The sequence below is a fragment of the Xyrauchen texanus genome, chromosome 37 (assembly GCF_025860055.1).
Source record: "Xyrauchen texanus isolate HMW12.3.18 chromosome 37, RBS_HiC_50CHRs, whole genome shotgun sequence".
NCBI classification, from domain to species: Eukaryota; Metazoa; Chordata; class Actinopteri; order Cypriniformes; family Catostomidae; genus Xyrauchen; species Xyrauchen texanus.
In genome coordinates, this window is record NC_068312.1 from 130,208 (window position 1) to 145,736 (window position 15,529).

Consider the following 15,529-nt stretch of genomic DNA (forward strand, 5'->3'; position numbering starts at 1 on the left):
TGAGGAAGCGAGTCTTGTCTGCTTCATGCATCTCGACCATGTTCAGCCACAGTTGACATTCCTGGACCACTAGCGTGGCCATCGCCTGCCCGAATGCTTGCGCTGTGACCTTCGTCGCTCTCAGAGTGAGGTCGGTCGCTGAGCGCAGTTCCTGCAACGTGTCGGGATCAGGGCCACCCCCGTGCATGTTGCGAAGTGCCTTGGCTTGGTGGACCTGCAGGAGAGCCATGACATGCAGGGCGGAAGCGGCGCGTCCGGTGGTCAGCGAGGAGGTTGCTCTACAGGTCCGGGAAGGGAGTACGTGGCGACTTCGCCAGGTGGTAGGGGTACCGGGGCATAGATGGATCGCAACCGCCCTATCCACCTGGGGAATCGCAGCGTACCCGTGTCGCGCTCCGCCGTCGAGGGTGGCGAGGGTGGACGAGCCTGTGGCAGTGTGACGAGTGGAGAGGGGTGCTCTCCACAAAGACGTCAGCTCGTCATGCACTTCCAGGAAAAACAGAACCGGGGGGGCGAGGCTGTGAGCGGCGCGCAGACCCCAGGAACCAGTCATCCAGCCGTGATGGCTGTGGGGAGGATGGAGGGTTCCAATCCAAGCCCACGCTGTTGGCTGCCCGGGAAAGCATGTCGGACATCTGTGCGTCAGCCTCAGCCTGGGCATGCAAGCCAGAAGGCGGCAGCCCAGGGGAGTCCTCCGCATCAGATGCCGCGCCCTCCGATGCCGCGGCGAGCTCATCGGCTTCCATTGCAAGAGGGTCGGCTGACTGGCTGTGAGGCGAGTCGCCGGCACCTCAAGCATGGACGGGAATCAACGAGCGTGCTGGGGTGCGGGTGGTCCGAGGGGGCGTACCCGGCGGAGCTGCACCCGCTGCCATCCCCAAATCGCCTCCATCGCCAGCCGCATCGTCCTCAATCCCGTGGGAAGAAGGAGCAACACGGGGGGCGGCTGGAGTGGCTTGCTCACGGTTGTAAGCAAGCCACGATCGCAACGTTGCCATGGTCATGTTCTCGCAGTGAGAACATGAACCATCCACAAACGCAGCCTCGGTGTGATCGCTACCCAGACACACGAGACAACGCCTGTGGCCGTCTGAAGCAGAGAGCACTCTACCGCATCCAGGAACAACACAGGGGCGGAAGGGCATCTTTACAAAGACGCGTCCTTAAAAGGACATTCAACGCCACTGTGTTTTGCTCTTTTAGTGAAATTTACTCTTTTAATAAAAGTCAGTCTTTTGTGAAAATTTTTTTTTTAATCTGCACTGTTGATGCGCCCAGGGGCAGGAATGCACAGCCGTGCAAACAGGAGAAAGCCGCTGTTGTGCGCCGTGGAATCCAACAGTATGCAGCAGAGGGATGACAGGAACTCGGTGTGTGATATGCAGCAGTTGCAGGCACGACCATCGGCTCCGAAGAAATTTTCTGAATAACTCCCGTATTTGCGCCACTTAAATACCCGTATGTCCGGGGGCAGGACATGCAAATACAGGTTGCCAACTCTCATTGGCCTTTTTTCATAGTTCAGAGGTGAATATCGGCGCTCAAGAGAGACCCCTAGTGTCGCTTCTCTGACACAACGTGGAGAGAGCGACAGAAGGGGAACACAATGTTTACAGACGGTTTTTTGTGCTGGACACTTGAGTCTGCATGTTACAGTGATTTTAATATGGTTTCGGGGAGTTTCTAGGCTGGACACAAAGTAGATAAAACGTAATGTGGTAAAATCACTGTTTCGCACAACGTTAAGTTTAAGGCCACTGTCCTGCAGTACACGTTTGAGTATTTAGAACAGGGGTGGGGAACCCTGCGCCTGGAGGGCCACTGTCCTGCAGAATTTAGCTCCAACCCTAATCAGACAAACCTGAGGAAACTAATCATGGTCTCGATTACTTGAAAAATGTAAGGGCAGGTGTGTTTGATTAGGGTTGGAGCTAAATTCTGCAGGACAGTGGCCCTCCAGGAGCAGGGTTCCCCACCCCTGTTCTAAATACTCAAATGTGTACTCATCATTCATTTTCTGATCATTAAGGGCAGCTGTGTCTCAAGTGGTTGAGTGGGTTGGTCACTAATCACAGAGTTGGTGGTTCTATTCCTGGCCCACACGGCTCCATGTGCCGAAGTGTCCTTGGGCAAGACACTGAACCCCAAGTTGCTCCCAATGGCAGGCTAGCGCCTTGCATGGCAGCTCTGCCATCATTGGTGTATGAATGTGTGTGTGAATGGGTGAATGAGTCACAGTGTAAAGCGCTTTGAATACCGTTAAGGTTAAAAAGGTGCTATATAAGTGCAGACCATTTAAAAAAACTTTTACCAAGACATAAATAGTACTTTTGAAAAATCATGAGCACTCACATGGGATTGACTTCAGTCAAATCTGTTTTTTTTCTACATGTCTTCAATGGCAATGGCTTCTGTTTTGAGACATTATAATGAGTCTTCAGGAGTAATTTAGACCTCAAAAAACAGCCCTATGGAAGCCCATTTCTGCCACATTGGGGGATTTAAAGTTTTTTATTTTAAGTAATAATTATGAGATACTAAGTCAGTTATGTTGGTTAACTAGTTAAGGGTTTTTCACTGCATGGAATAATAGTGGTCTAATGAATTGTGAACATAGGAGTATTTCAAACATGATTTTAATATGAAACAGGAATTGCATGAACAGTACTGAGCAAACTTGCTTTTGAAAAGATGTTTTGGCGAACAGAACAGATGTGTCTGAGGTGGCGTCTTTCATTCATCAATAAATTTAAACCTCTTTTTTATCTCTGTTTTGCTTTTAATCTCATAATTATGCTTGACCACGCCCCTACTGCCACACAGACGCACAGGTAGAATGAGTTCGTCCAGCTCATACATTGATTAAAACTGCACAATCATGTCCACTATGTCTATAATTCACACTCACAACAAGTGTCGTCTCAGTAGACAAGATATCGAGTGAACGCATCAAACTGGTCATGGAGAACATATGGAAGCTGCAAGAGTTCTGCAACAGCATGGCAAAGCTGGAAACAGATGGATACAAGTATGCATACTTGAAAGCCATCGTCCTCTTCAGTCCAGGTACACATACTACCTCATAGAAGACAAAATGTTCAATGTTTGGTTCATGTAATGACAAGTTCTTGATCCATTTCTTCACCAGATCATCCCGGTTTGAGCAGCTGTAGCCAGATAGAGAAGTTCCAGGAGAAAGCATAGATGGAGCTCCAGGACTATTTGCAGAAAACCTGTCCTGATGATACCTACAGGTGTGTTAAGGACTAAAGCAGTTTAATAGATGTAAATGAGAATTAGGTCATTATTTAAATCGCTCTCATGTCACAACAAGAGAATTTCTATATGCTACATTTCATAGTGACCATGTCTGTCAAACTGCAAAAAGGACAAATAAGCACCACAAAAGTATCATAAAAGCAGTCCAGTTACGTGTTTGTGTTTTTACAAACTGAAGGGACGAGTTGAAATGACTTTTTGTCGACAGAACTTACAATGTTTATAATTGCATTGTTTATTGGCTGATTTAATTTTTTGTATTTTAAGGTTGGTGCGGATCCTGTTGCGTTTGCCAGCACTGTGGTTAATGAGCTCCAGTATAACAGAGGAGCTGTTCTTCACCGGGCTAATCGGCAATGTACCAATCGACAGTATCATCCCCTATATACTCAGAATGGAGACTGGAGACTATAACAGCCAAATCACAGACCCTTCTGCGTGAGCGCTCCCTAAACCCCATCTCGTTTTCTCCATCAGATTCTAACCAACCCTCGTGCTGAGGGACTCCAAGATATCAGGTTAAACCAACAAGCTCTACCTCAAGAGGATCTGCCTCTTCCTATGTGAGCGTTACCCTAGAAACATTGTGTTGTGGTTCATTGAGAGAGATGCATTATGGGACTCTAAGTTCCTGTGGCAGGCCTTTAAACATTAAACAACCATTGGCCTTCCTTTTTTAACCTTAATTTGAAAACACTTAATAACCCAACGGGAGCTGTCCAAGACAAAAGTTTTCAACCTCTTAAAAATACTCTTTATTCCTTTAGAATGATTATCGACTGATGTGGGCTGTTGTATGATCCTTCACAGAGGTGGGGACAAGTCACACATGGTCAAGTCCAAGCAAGTCTCAAGTCTTAACCATCAAGTCTCGAGTCAAGTCTCAAGTCGCAGTTCAGATAAATCAAGCAAGTCAAGTCAAGTCAAGGGTTCACCCCAAGCAAGTCAAGTCAAGTCCTGATAAGTTTCAAGTAAAGTCAAGTCACACTACTAAAATAAATAGAGGTAAATTTTTTCGATACATATTTATTTTTGCACAGAAAAGATGAACTTGTATACATATATTATGTATCTTATTTATTATACATTTGCTACATATTAATCATATGCATATCTGTGCTACATTAATATCTGAAAATAAAATAAAATTGTGTTGTTTACACAAAACGTTCAGACATTAACATTACCTGTAAACATTAAAACAAATTTATTTTCGTATGCACAAACATTCTTTACATTTTTAAAAATAATGTAATTTAAGGAAAATCAATTTGCAAAACCACATTTATGTGACCAAGTGTAAATGGAATCGTTTTGATAAATCAGAATCAGCTATCCGATCTGAGAAAACGCATGAAGTGGCCAGGTGTAACGTTAAACATAGGGTTGCCAACCACAACAGTTTTCTGTAGCCTTGTGCGAACTTATTCAATAGAATTAGACTTCTAGAATGTTCTTTCAAGTGCAAAAAAAAATATTTTTTTCATTTAGTAGTTTTTATTATCATAGCCAACAAATGTCTTCGGAAACTCCTTTTCCTCGATTTACTGAAGCCTATATGTAAAACGCATTTGCAGCTGAACAGCCGTATATCTATGCTGCATATATCTATGCCGTCTGGCTCGCTCATAGGCTGTGCTGCGGCAACTGCACATCCAATGGCGCGAGCGCGGGTCAGAGCCCGCCAAGTAAGTCCCCGAATTTTGCATTAAAGCAGGTCTTCGTTCATTCATAGTCTGTCTGACATATATATTAGAATAGAAGCTATGTGTCTGTCATGGATTTGCACTGAATTGATACTCAAAAATACGGAACAAAGTGCGTTCCGTATCAGTTCAATACTGAACAAGACTTTTATGTGTCAAATACGGAACGATTCCTAGTTAAACAGCCCCTTAGAAATGTTTAGGTGCGTGCTAGTGATCACATCGGCGCCTCCATGTTAGCCTGTCATGCAGTAACGTTATGCGCAATGCTTTATAGTTTCCACACGCAGTCCACAAACTTGAAAATGCGCCCGCTCATTTTAAGATGCCAATCAACATTAAAAAACTCAGGCTACGCCACTGTTATAATCAAATTCCCCAATAAGTTACATCTATTTACGAGACGTAACAGTATAATGATAATGCCATGGTCACATTTCTAATAAGAAAAAAACATAATATGCCATCAAGGCCAAATTATGACAAACAGAAAAGATTAATTCATTACATTAGTAATCATTATGACGTAGATCTTAGTGAAACTGACTATAAAGAGATTACTTTCTTACCTTTCCTTGTGGTTCTTCTTGATATGTCGAACGAAATTTGACGTTGTGGTTGTCGTGTCGGATATTCGTGCCTTGCATATTTTGCAACTGGCAAATCTTTTTTTATAGGCACGGTCCAGTTCAAAGTCTGTATAGCCAAACGCGACAATTTGTGGAGCTCGACTACTGTCTGCCATGTTTGGCGCGGTTTGAATTGAGCAGCGTTAAAGGCACAGATGCCGATAGCGAGGCTGACCTCACAATATATATATGTTAATTAATTGTATTGCTGTTTGTTTATTATACGTTCAAGTCATTGTCGAGTCTTCCACTTCAAGTCAAGTCAAGTCTCAAGTAACTTGTTCTCAAGTCAAAGTCAAGTCAAGTCATTTTCGTACTTTAATCAAGCAAGTCACAAGTCCTGAAAATTGTGACTCGAGTCAGACTCGAGTCAAGTCATGTGACTCGAGTCCCCCACCTCTGATCCTTCATCACGCAAGTCATGATCTCTGATTGAATGTCACAAATATGTGGATTTAATCTGCACTGTAAAGGGGTTCAATGGGAAGGAGGAGGCGAGAACAGGCTTGGCAATATAAATAATATTTTTAATGATAAACTTAAAAGACAAAACACACACATGACGGACATGTTCGTAAACTATCTCTCTCTCGTCACACCACCATCTGCCATCAGCCTTTATCCCTCTCGGAGGATTAATTAGCCTGATAAGGGACCGGGTGTGTATAATCATAACCCGGCCCCGCCCTCCACCCTGCCACACTCACTAAAACATGCCACATTCCTCCCTCGTTCTCTCAGGCTGGGGAGCCCCCGGCCTGACGTACACCCCCCCTCCCCCTCTTTCCCTGGGGGAGGGCATGCTTTAAGCCTGGTCTGCCGGCAGGTCATCCCCATCTACCTGGACGAGGGAGGGGACAAAGGGAGGGAAACAGAAATAATAAAAATGGGGGGGTACTTCCTGTAACAGTGTAGTACCCCCCAAAAAAACACTGTAAAATTTAAATGAGAGTGAAAAGTCCAACGCAGAGCGGCAGTGAGAGAGAGAGAGAGAGGAGAGAGAGATGAAGAAAAAAAAAACTACTCGCCAGTTCTCTGATACACCGTTGCATGGTCCTCGATCACTTCTCCACCCTCTCATGCGGACGACAGCCGCTTCTCCCCGGGCAGACCGGTATCAGACTCACGACCCCCGGTGGTCAGAACGCCCCTCTGCGTTCTCGGTGACTCGTGGGGACACTCCTCCGCCCCTGGCAGCGGCTCCATCGCTCCAGGCGGTCGGGCAGTCCAATTCCCACTCGCCTCGTGGACGGCGACCGTTCACCGCGTCCGGGCAGTCGGTCTACTCCCTCCCGCGGTGGATGGCAGCGGTGCTCCCCAGGGTGTACGGCAGTGTCTAGGACTCCGCGATGGGCATCCCTCCTCCTTCCGGGCTTCGGCACCAGTGTAAAGGGGTTCAATGGGAAGGAGGCGAGAACCGGCTTGGCAATATAAATAATATTTTTAATGATAAACTTAAAAGACAAAACACACACATGACGGACATGTCCATAAACTATCCCTCTCCCGTCGCACCACTGTCTGCCATCGGCCCTTATCCCTCTCGGAGGCTTAATTAGCCTGATAAGGGTCCAGGTGTGTATAATCACAACCCAGCCCCGCCCTCCACCCTGCCACACTCACTAAAACATGTCCAGGTCAAATGTCTCCCCAAAAGCAATTACAAATACATTTTGCATGAAGAAAAGGGAGCCTATTTTCAGATGGTTTTTCCCACACAATGTTCACTTCCATAATGCATTTAGACATTTTATTTATTTATTTGGTTTCAATTGTCAATGGTCCTCAGACTCACATTATTGTTATCTACTGTAATACAGAAATTTTTTACTGTAATTTTAACTTTCATTCAACAAATACTACTGTGATATAAATACTGTAATTATATACAAATAATTTAAATAATATGCCTTTGTGGCATTACTGTAATCCCAGAGAATTGAGTTTAAACACAAAAATGTTTTAATGGTCCAAAGAATAATCTTCATTTTCTCTATGCAAAACGAATATATTTCTATATATATGTGTGTGTGTGTGTGTGTGTGTGTGTGTGTGTGTGTGTGTGTGTGTGTGTGTGTGTGTGTGTGTGAGTGTGTGTGTTCTTGACAGGATTATGAAAATCACCCAAAACAAAATGTGCTGCATCAATCTCGCTCCGAAATCATGTTTATCCTCAATCTGTGGTTAAATCAAGCTATCATTTCTTAAGACTCTCAAAGGGTTATATTTTTGAAAGCGTTTGACCTAATCAGGTATTAAATGAATATGAATATTTCTTTTCCTGGTGTGCCATCATTATTACTGTGTATGTTCTGTCATGAGAATCGGCTTACAGTATAAATGCTGCACATACAGTATGCTGCTCAATGTCCTCTTCTGTATTCTACTACATGTATTTATTTCAGTCTAACTCAAAAGTGCTAAAGAAACTTACAGAGGTGATCTGATTTGCTCATCTGTTATTCTATGGCATTTTATTAAATATAGGAAATATTTTTAGATGTAATATATACACAACAGAACAGTTTCATGCAGTTGGATTATTAAAATATTTTATTTGCAAATTGTGATTCGATTGTTTGTAAGTCACTTAAAGCGATTTCTGTAAATGCTGTCATCTTTGCAAATGAACGTAATGCCCCCTTTAATTTAGGTGTTATGAAAGTATTGACATGAACTTATTTTACATGAATTTTGAACCACAAATATTCACCTATATTTGTTTTAGTGGGAAATGATGAGCTTGAAAGGAAAGGTAAATAGATTTAAGCATCCAGACCATGTAATGTTTCACACTTCTTGCTTATACACATCTCAATTATCTGGTATTATGGGCAAACATGCACAGACTTCACTTTTAGTTCGAAATAGCAATGTGGTTAAGCATTTGCAGAATCTTCTACTCAATTTCAGTATTTTAATTGGGAATCTCCATCAACTGTGTGATTGAACTCAGAATAACACAGAAAAGCGATTCACAACAGTTGTTCTATGCTTGCATTAGATTTATTCAGTCAGTGAGAACATTTGAAACCGAACACTGACACACTTTGAGTTCAAATCATTTGTTTAATTTCAGCCTCATGAGTCTTGACAGAATTGTATAAAGTAATTTGACTTTACAATTCAAGTTTACTCATAAATGTTAATTGACTGTTGTTGAAACGATTGTTAGAGATGTTAAATAGCAGATTAAAATCAATCAGCATAAATAAATTGGCATTCATTTTCAAGAATCTCGTATTAAACTGAATTTAAATTGCTTGATTATTTTATACGGTTTTCTGGATTCATCATTGATCAATTATTTTTGCTCATTGATTATGGGCAAAAATGCTTCTTTTCTAAAACATGACCCCACACGATTCTATTTTAAAATGGTATGTATACTGGTAAAGCTTTCCTTTAAGCAAAATGTGTATTATATGGTGCCTAATGATTTTGCTTTCTGTTGACACAGATAGTTTGTATAGATGTTGTATTAATATTGTTGTGAAATTTGTAGACATCTAAGTTCATTAGTATGACCGCATATATATATCTTCTTATTTCCCTCATTTTCTTTTAATCTAAGAGACGATAATAAATTTGTGCATGAATTAGCTTATGCATTTTATTAAATGCTATACAGATGTGGAGTTTAAAAATTGTGGCTTGAGAAAAAAATAAAATATATATATTTTTTATTTATCATATTTATCATATTTGCATTGAAAGGAGTCAGTTGAGGTGGTTTGGGCATCTGGTAAGGATGCCCTCAGGCCGCCTCCCTAGGGAGGTGTTTCAGGCACATCCAGCTGGGAGGAGGCCTCGGGAAGACCCAGGACTAGGTGGAGAGATTACATCTCCACACTGGCCTAGGAACGCCTCGGGGTCCCCCAGTCAGTGTTGGTTAATGTGGCTCGGGATAGGGAAGTTTGGGGCCCCTGCTGGAGCAGCTGCCCCCGCGACCCGACTTCGGATAAGCGGTTGAAGATGGATGGATGGATGGATGGATTTATCATATATATATATATATATATATATATATATATATATATATATATATATATATATATATATACGCACACATATGTATACATAATGTGTGTATGTATGTAGAGACCAGACCAAGGCAAAAAATAATATTAATAATAATATTTCAGGTAATGAACTTGTTTCTTGTGGAGCAAGAATTAACCTCATTGTCTTTTCAGTGAAAGCCTTCTTTGTTTATTTTGTGCATATTTGAAATATACTGTTTAAATCAATTAAAGCATATTGTGTTTGTTTTATAAGTGTTGTGCTATATTCCTTCACTGTGTTCCTTTTGCTCAGTTGGTAGAGCATGGCATTAGAAACGTCTAGGTTACGGATGTAACCTCCGTTCCCTGATGGAGGGAACGAGACATTGAGGGCCTTTTGCATCTCTAATCTACATATCAGACATACGGGTATAAAGGGAGGGAAATGCATCTGTTTCATTCAGAATTTTTCTGAGGAGCCGACAATGAGGTTCGGCTGCAACAGTGGCTCGGTTCAGCGATGTGGCCGGGAAGACACAATGTCTTGTTCCCTCCATCAGGGAATGGAGGTTACATCCGTAACCTAGACGTTCCCTGTCTGTTGCTCACTTCGACGTTGTGTCGAAGAAGCGACACTAGGGGTCCAATTTAAACCACGCCATGCACTGAGCCGTGTACGTGTACTGCTGACACAGGAGCAGGCAGGTATTTTACGTGCCAAAGCGACCAGCTGTGCCAGGCTGCATGTACCCTTCACCAATGCCTCATAAAATCGTCAAAGGCATATGATCCATTCGGGCATACAAGAGCGGGCAGTGGGAGGTCTCTCGGGAGGCAAACAGGTCTACCTGAGCCTTGCCGAACTGTTCCCAAATCAGCTGGCCAGACTGGAAGCCTCCACTCTCCACTGGGCAAGCGTTGTCGTGATAGCGCGTCCGACACCACATTGAGGTTGCCCGGGATATGAGTGGCATGCAGCAACTTGAGTCGCTGCTGGCTCCAAAGGAGTAGACGACGGGCGATTTGTGACATGTGGCGGGAGCGTACACTGCCTTGGCGATTTATGTACATTACCGTGGTGGTGCTGTCTGATCGAATCAAGACATGTTTGCCCTGGACTAGCGGGAGAATCCTTCGCAGGGCAAAAAGTTCAGCGAACAATTCTAGGCAGTTGATGTGCCAGTGCAGCGGGCCGCTTTCCAATGGCCCGTGGCCGTGTGCCCGTTGCACTCGGCGCCCCAACCCAATTTGGAGGCGTCGGTAATACCTTATGCCCCAGGAGCTGGAAAAGTTTTAAAGGGACCACAGTGCCCGGCCTGAAGGCGGCGAGGCATTTCAGCACTGACTGCGCGCGCTCGTTGGTGAGGCGTGCTGACATTGATACTACACACTGTTGGGCATATTGAAAAGCACTCTCATCTTTAGTATGCTTTGCCATAATACTAAAATAGTTCAAATAGTATAACATTCTTCAGATTGTTCACATGCACAGAAACATTTGCAGATACACACACATGCTGTTGAAACATAAATTTTTTTATTTTTCACCAAACAAGTCAGTGCAACATATGCACAGCAGATATATTTACATCGGACTGAACAGAAATATGCTCACAAAAACAGTAAACAGAAAAAGAAAATGCAGAAAAAAAAGAGGCATAAAAAATAATTAGTTAGCATCTTGCCGGACAGCTGGGTGTTTTTTGGCCATGAACTCCTCTACCAGCTCTACCCCTACCTCTCACTCTTCCTCCCACTCTCATTTTCACCCTCCCTCTTCCTCTTCCTCTTCCTCCCCCTCCCTCTTCCTCTTCCTCCCCCTCCCTCTTCCTCTTCCTCTTCCTCTCTCTCCATTGTTGTTGTAAAACAAAAGGTGCTCACCTGTGGTCTTTTCATAGTGCTTTCTTCCTGATTGAAGTGCTAACCATTAACCATTGAGGTGTTTGGCCAGGCGGCACATGTATTGGCCAATTAGCTCATGTAGTGTCATTTTGAATGGCAGTCTTTTGAATTGGCAAACATGTGACTTTATGTCAGATTGTTATGTCTTATGCAGAGAACCATGTGCAGTGCATGAACAAAGTGCCATTTTGAATTGCAAAATGTGTGTAAAGCAGAAAATGTGTTTACACTTCTGGAGACTTGAGAAGAGGTTTTGCTCTCTGTGTGTCAGTTTAAATAATTGTGCTGTGCATGTCATTTTAGTGAGTTAGCAATTGGAAAAAACTGTAATATACACGAGTCAGCTGATGAAATCTTCACGGGAAGACTTTCCGCTCCCCTGCAATGCTCCGGTGAACATCTCTCTGCCTTCATTCTTGACACTTCGCTGGTGAACGGGCCTCAGTATCCTGATTCCCCACAGCACTTCAGCAAATTTTGTGTATCCTTACAAAGCAACTGTATATTGTGTATTGTATATTGTGTGAAATATATAAATATATATTAATTTATATATTTAAATATCTAAAAAGTCACTTACGGGTTAGCGTCTTTTTAAAGATTTTGTCCCGTAAGTGTTCATTGTACGAGAGACACATCCTGACTCTATTGGAGACCCAAAACAATGTTCCCCATCTCCCCACTACTGTTTATTGGGATACGAATATTGTTGTTCACAATATTGTTCAAAATGTTGTTGCTGTGTCTTGCACTCAAATAAATGCAACAAAAAATGCAATAAGTGCAAAAAAGAATACAGCATTCATTGCAAAAGCACAAGATGCTCACACATTCTCAATAAAGAGCCCTTTTCCTCTTCAAAGCACACACATTATGCTCAACCTGTATTGTGAGCGACACATATCCTACAGTGAGCAAACCAAATTGCCCTTGTTCCATACACGGAGGTGTGGCAAGCCCTAACGGGTATTTCAGAATGGGTGCAATAATTATCGAACATGGTCATACGATCCAATTTGCATGCCGGCCACTCCGTTTCAATGGCATTCTGTGGCTGTTACTGATGCAATCAAAGGTTCTGTTATGCCAACATAGAGAGGAAGAAAGCGTGGCACATCAACTGCCTATATCTATCAGCTGTATTTCTAGCCTTAAAGGCTTTACAGTCAGAAATAGTGAACTGTCACATCCTGGTTCACTTAGACAATATGACAGTTGTGGCATACAGTTGCAATCAAAATGATTTAACCCCCCTGACCAGCAATACATACTGGTGAAGTGAATTTAAACACATCAACTTCAACCTCAGTAAACAGTCAAAGTAAGTTTTTAATACACATTTGAGTGATTTTGAGAACTGGAAAATAATAAAGGCCTCTCAACAACTTCTTCTCTTGTTAGTACAGCTTACTTTGTTATTGCAAGACACAGTTGCAAGCTGTTTCCTGTTCTGCAAGAGGATGTGTCTATAGGAATGTATTTCCTGTTTCTGTACTCTCACGTATCACATAGCTCAAACATTTATAATGAAGAGCTGGACAAGAAATGTTGAAGAAGGATCTGATAAGCTCTGGTGTCTGTGTCACTTCTTTCTTCCCTCAGCTGAGACTCCTAATCGAGACGGGGGACTGCAGATCAAGAATAATCACTCAAATATATTTCATGACAAAAAATACCTAACAGACCTGGGGACTCGTCCGGGATCTCTCCAGACAGGTAAGACTGATTTATTATCAAGTATTAACCTGTCTTATGAGAGAATGAAGAGGACATAGTTTAAGTTGCCTTGATATCGTTAATATATCTGCATGTGGGGGCCTCTTCATAGAGACTATATTGCCCTATAATAAATAGGACAGAGGTTTTACCTCATCACCGCTGCAGCAGATTAAAAGTTATCGTTATTCTGGTGTGAATAAGAAGGGGACAGAATTGTCCTGAGCAAAGGACAGAGAATGAAATTAAGAATTGTTCTGCATGGACCGTGTCGATCGGGAAAGTGTTGGTAGAACCATATTATTAAAAGGGTGACATTATGGGACAGGAAATAAGTTGAAAGAATTACCGAATGAAACTCCAAAACAGTGGATGTTTTGCAATAATCAGGGTTTCAACACTGAACTTTATATCAGTAATCTGGCCGGATTGTCAGAAGAAAAAAAACAATATCTATGGTTAAAAGAGGGTGGGGGGACCCTCAGTGGGATTATACATACATGAAAGAGTCATACAAGGTGTGGAAGAAAACGAAACCATTCTGGGACAAAGGTCCTGAACGAAAAGAGGCCAATCAAATGCACACTGCGGTCTCTGTGTCAGAACAACCGCCTAGATATGATGTTGTCGTGAACAGCGCCTTAAACCCTAGTACCCCAACGACAATTCTCTAGTACCCCAACTCATTCACTCCAGCCACAGCAATATCCAATCCAAAGTCAAAGAAAGACTCGAGCGAAGCTACAACAGCTGCATTTCTTTTTATCCAATGCCCAGACGTATATATAATATCGTTCCACATCTCCCCACTACTGTTTTTTGGGAAAGGAATATTGTTGTTCACAATATTGTTCAAAATGTATCCTGTGTGTTGCACTTAAATAAATGCAATAAGTGTAATAAAGAATACAGCATTTGTTGCAAAAGCAGATGCTCACACATTCTCAATAAAGAGCCCTTTTCCACTTAAACAACTAACAATGCCAGAGGCGCTGGCAATATGCAAATATTTACACGACCCAGATAAATCTCCCCGGCAATACGTGAAAATTTTAAAGAAACTCACAACATAGACTCACAGTCAATTGACAGGATGCGATTATCGATTCATCTTGTCCAAAACATTATATCCAGATGTAACTGAAACAGTGTTAGTGGAAAAAGCGCCTTGCTGGACTCGAAATTCGACCTGCCACGAGTACGAAAACCAGGTCTGGAAGAGACTTTAAGGGAACAACCATAGACTGGGCATGGGGAGACGATAACGCATTACCCATGTTTTTTTAAAGACCTCCTCAAATTCCTGCAGATATTACACATGCGGCTAATACGTAACAGTAAAGGGACGAAGGTCCAGTGGCATTCTTTGCTCGGTTTAAGGCTTCATGGGCCGATGAATCATCCTTTTCAACTGACGATGACCAAACAATCCTATTTTTAAACAACTTCTTAAAGAACATGGACCCTGATACCGCTCGATTAATTTGCATCACAACTGCTGGTTTGAACGGGATGCCAATTTCCAAATTCGGACAGCGACTTTGTGAGCTGTCCACTGCTTTGAGGCTTCGAGGGCTGTCAGTGTACCTCCTCCAAAACAGCACCCGCAATGGCTCGATTTATGCCGCAAAATGAGCCCCGAACGTATGAATCTCGCACCTGCCATTACTGCATAGATCAAGGACATCTCAAGCGAGACTGTCGTAACCGAATGAGAGATCAGAGAGAACAGTGATGTGACTGACATGACAGACAACATGTAGTCCGCTCTGACCCACGTGAGAAAATGGCCCAAAAGTCCGCTCCACACCTCGATACCCAACAGAATTGACACCCACAGATCACTGAGCCCGTCACTTATGCATTAGCATTAATGCTGTGTTTTGATAACTCAGCACTGCCTTTATTATCATTAAATGTTGACCACAAACCATATACCTTTCTCATCGATACTGGCACATCTAAAAGTTAATTAACAGTGCATTGCTATGAGGGCTCTATTACGGGATGCACTCTAAACTCTGTGGGAATTAATGCCGTTCCTGTTAAGTGTCAAATGACACCAAAATTACCCAGAACATTTTCAGATAAGCCAAATTTGTTTAAAATGCAGGTACATGGTACATGGTGTTTAACACAAGACTTGAGGGAAAAGAATGATTTAATTATTCCATTATCACCAGTGGTGCCGGATGTGTGCACTACCATTTACTCAGTTCCAGCAGACCACACTCATTTTACTGTTATTGATTTGTGTTCTGCCTTCTTCAGTGTGCCAGTCGCACCCGTTACG

General features: G+C 42.7%; 1 pseudogene; it reads left to right on the forward strand.

The window, feature by feature from the left end:
* LOC127631242 (nuclear receptor subfamily 2 group C member 2-like) overlaps positions 1 to 3,721 on the forward strand; it is a 36,571-nt pseudogene extending 32,850 nt beyond the window's left edge.
* Positions 3,722 to 15,529: the final 11,808 nt, after the last annotated feature.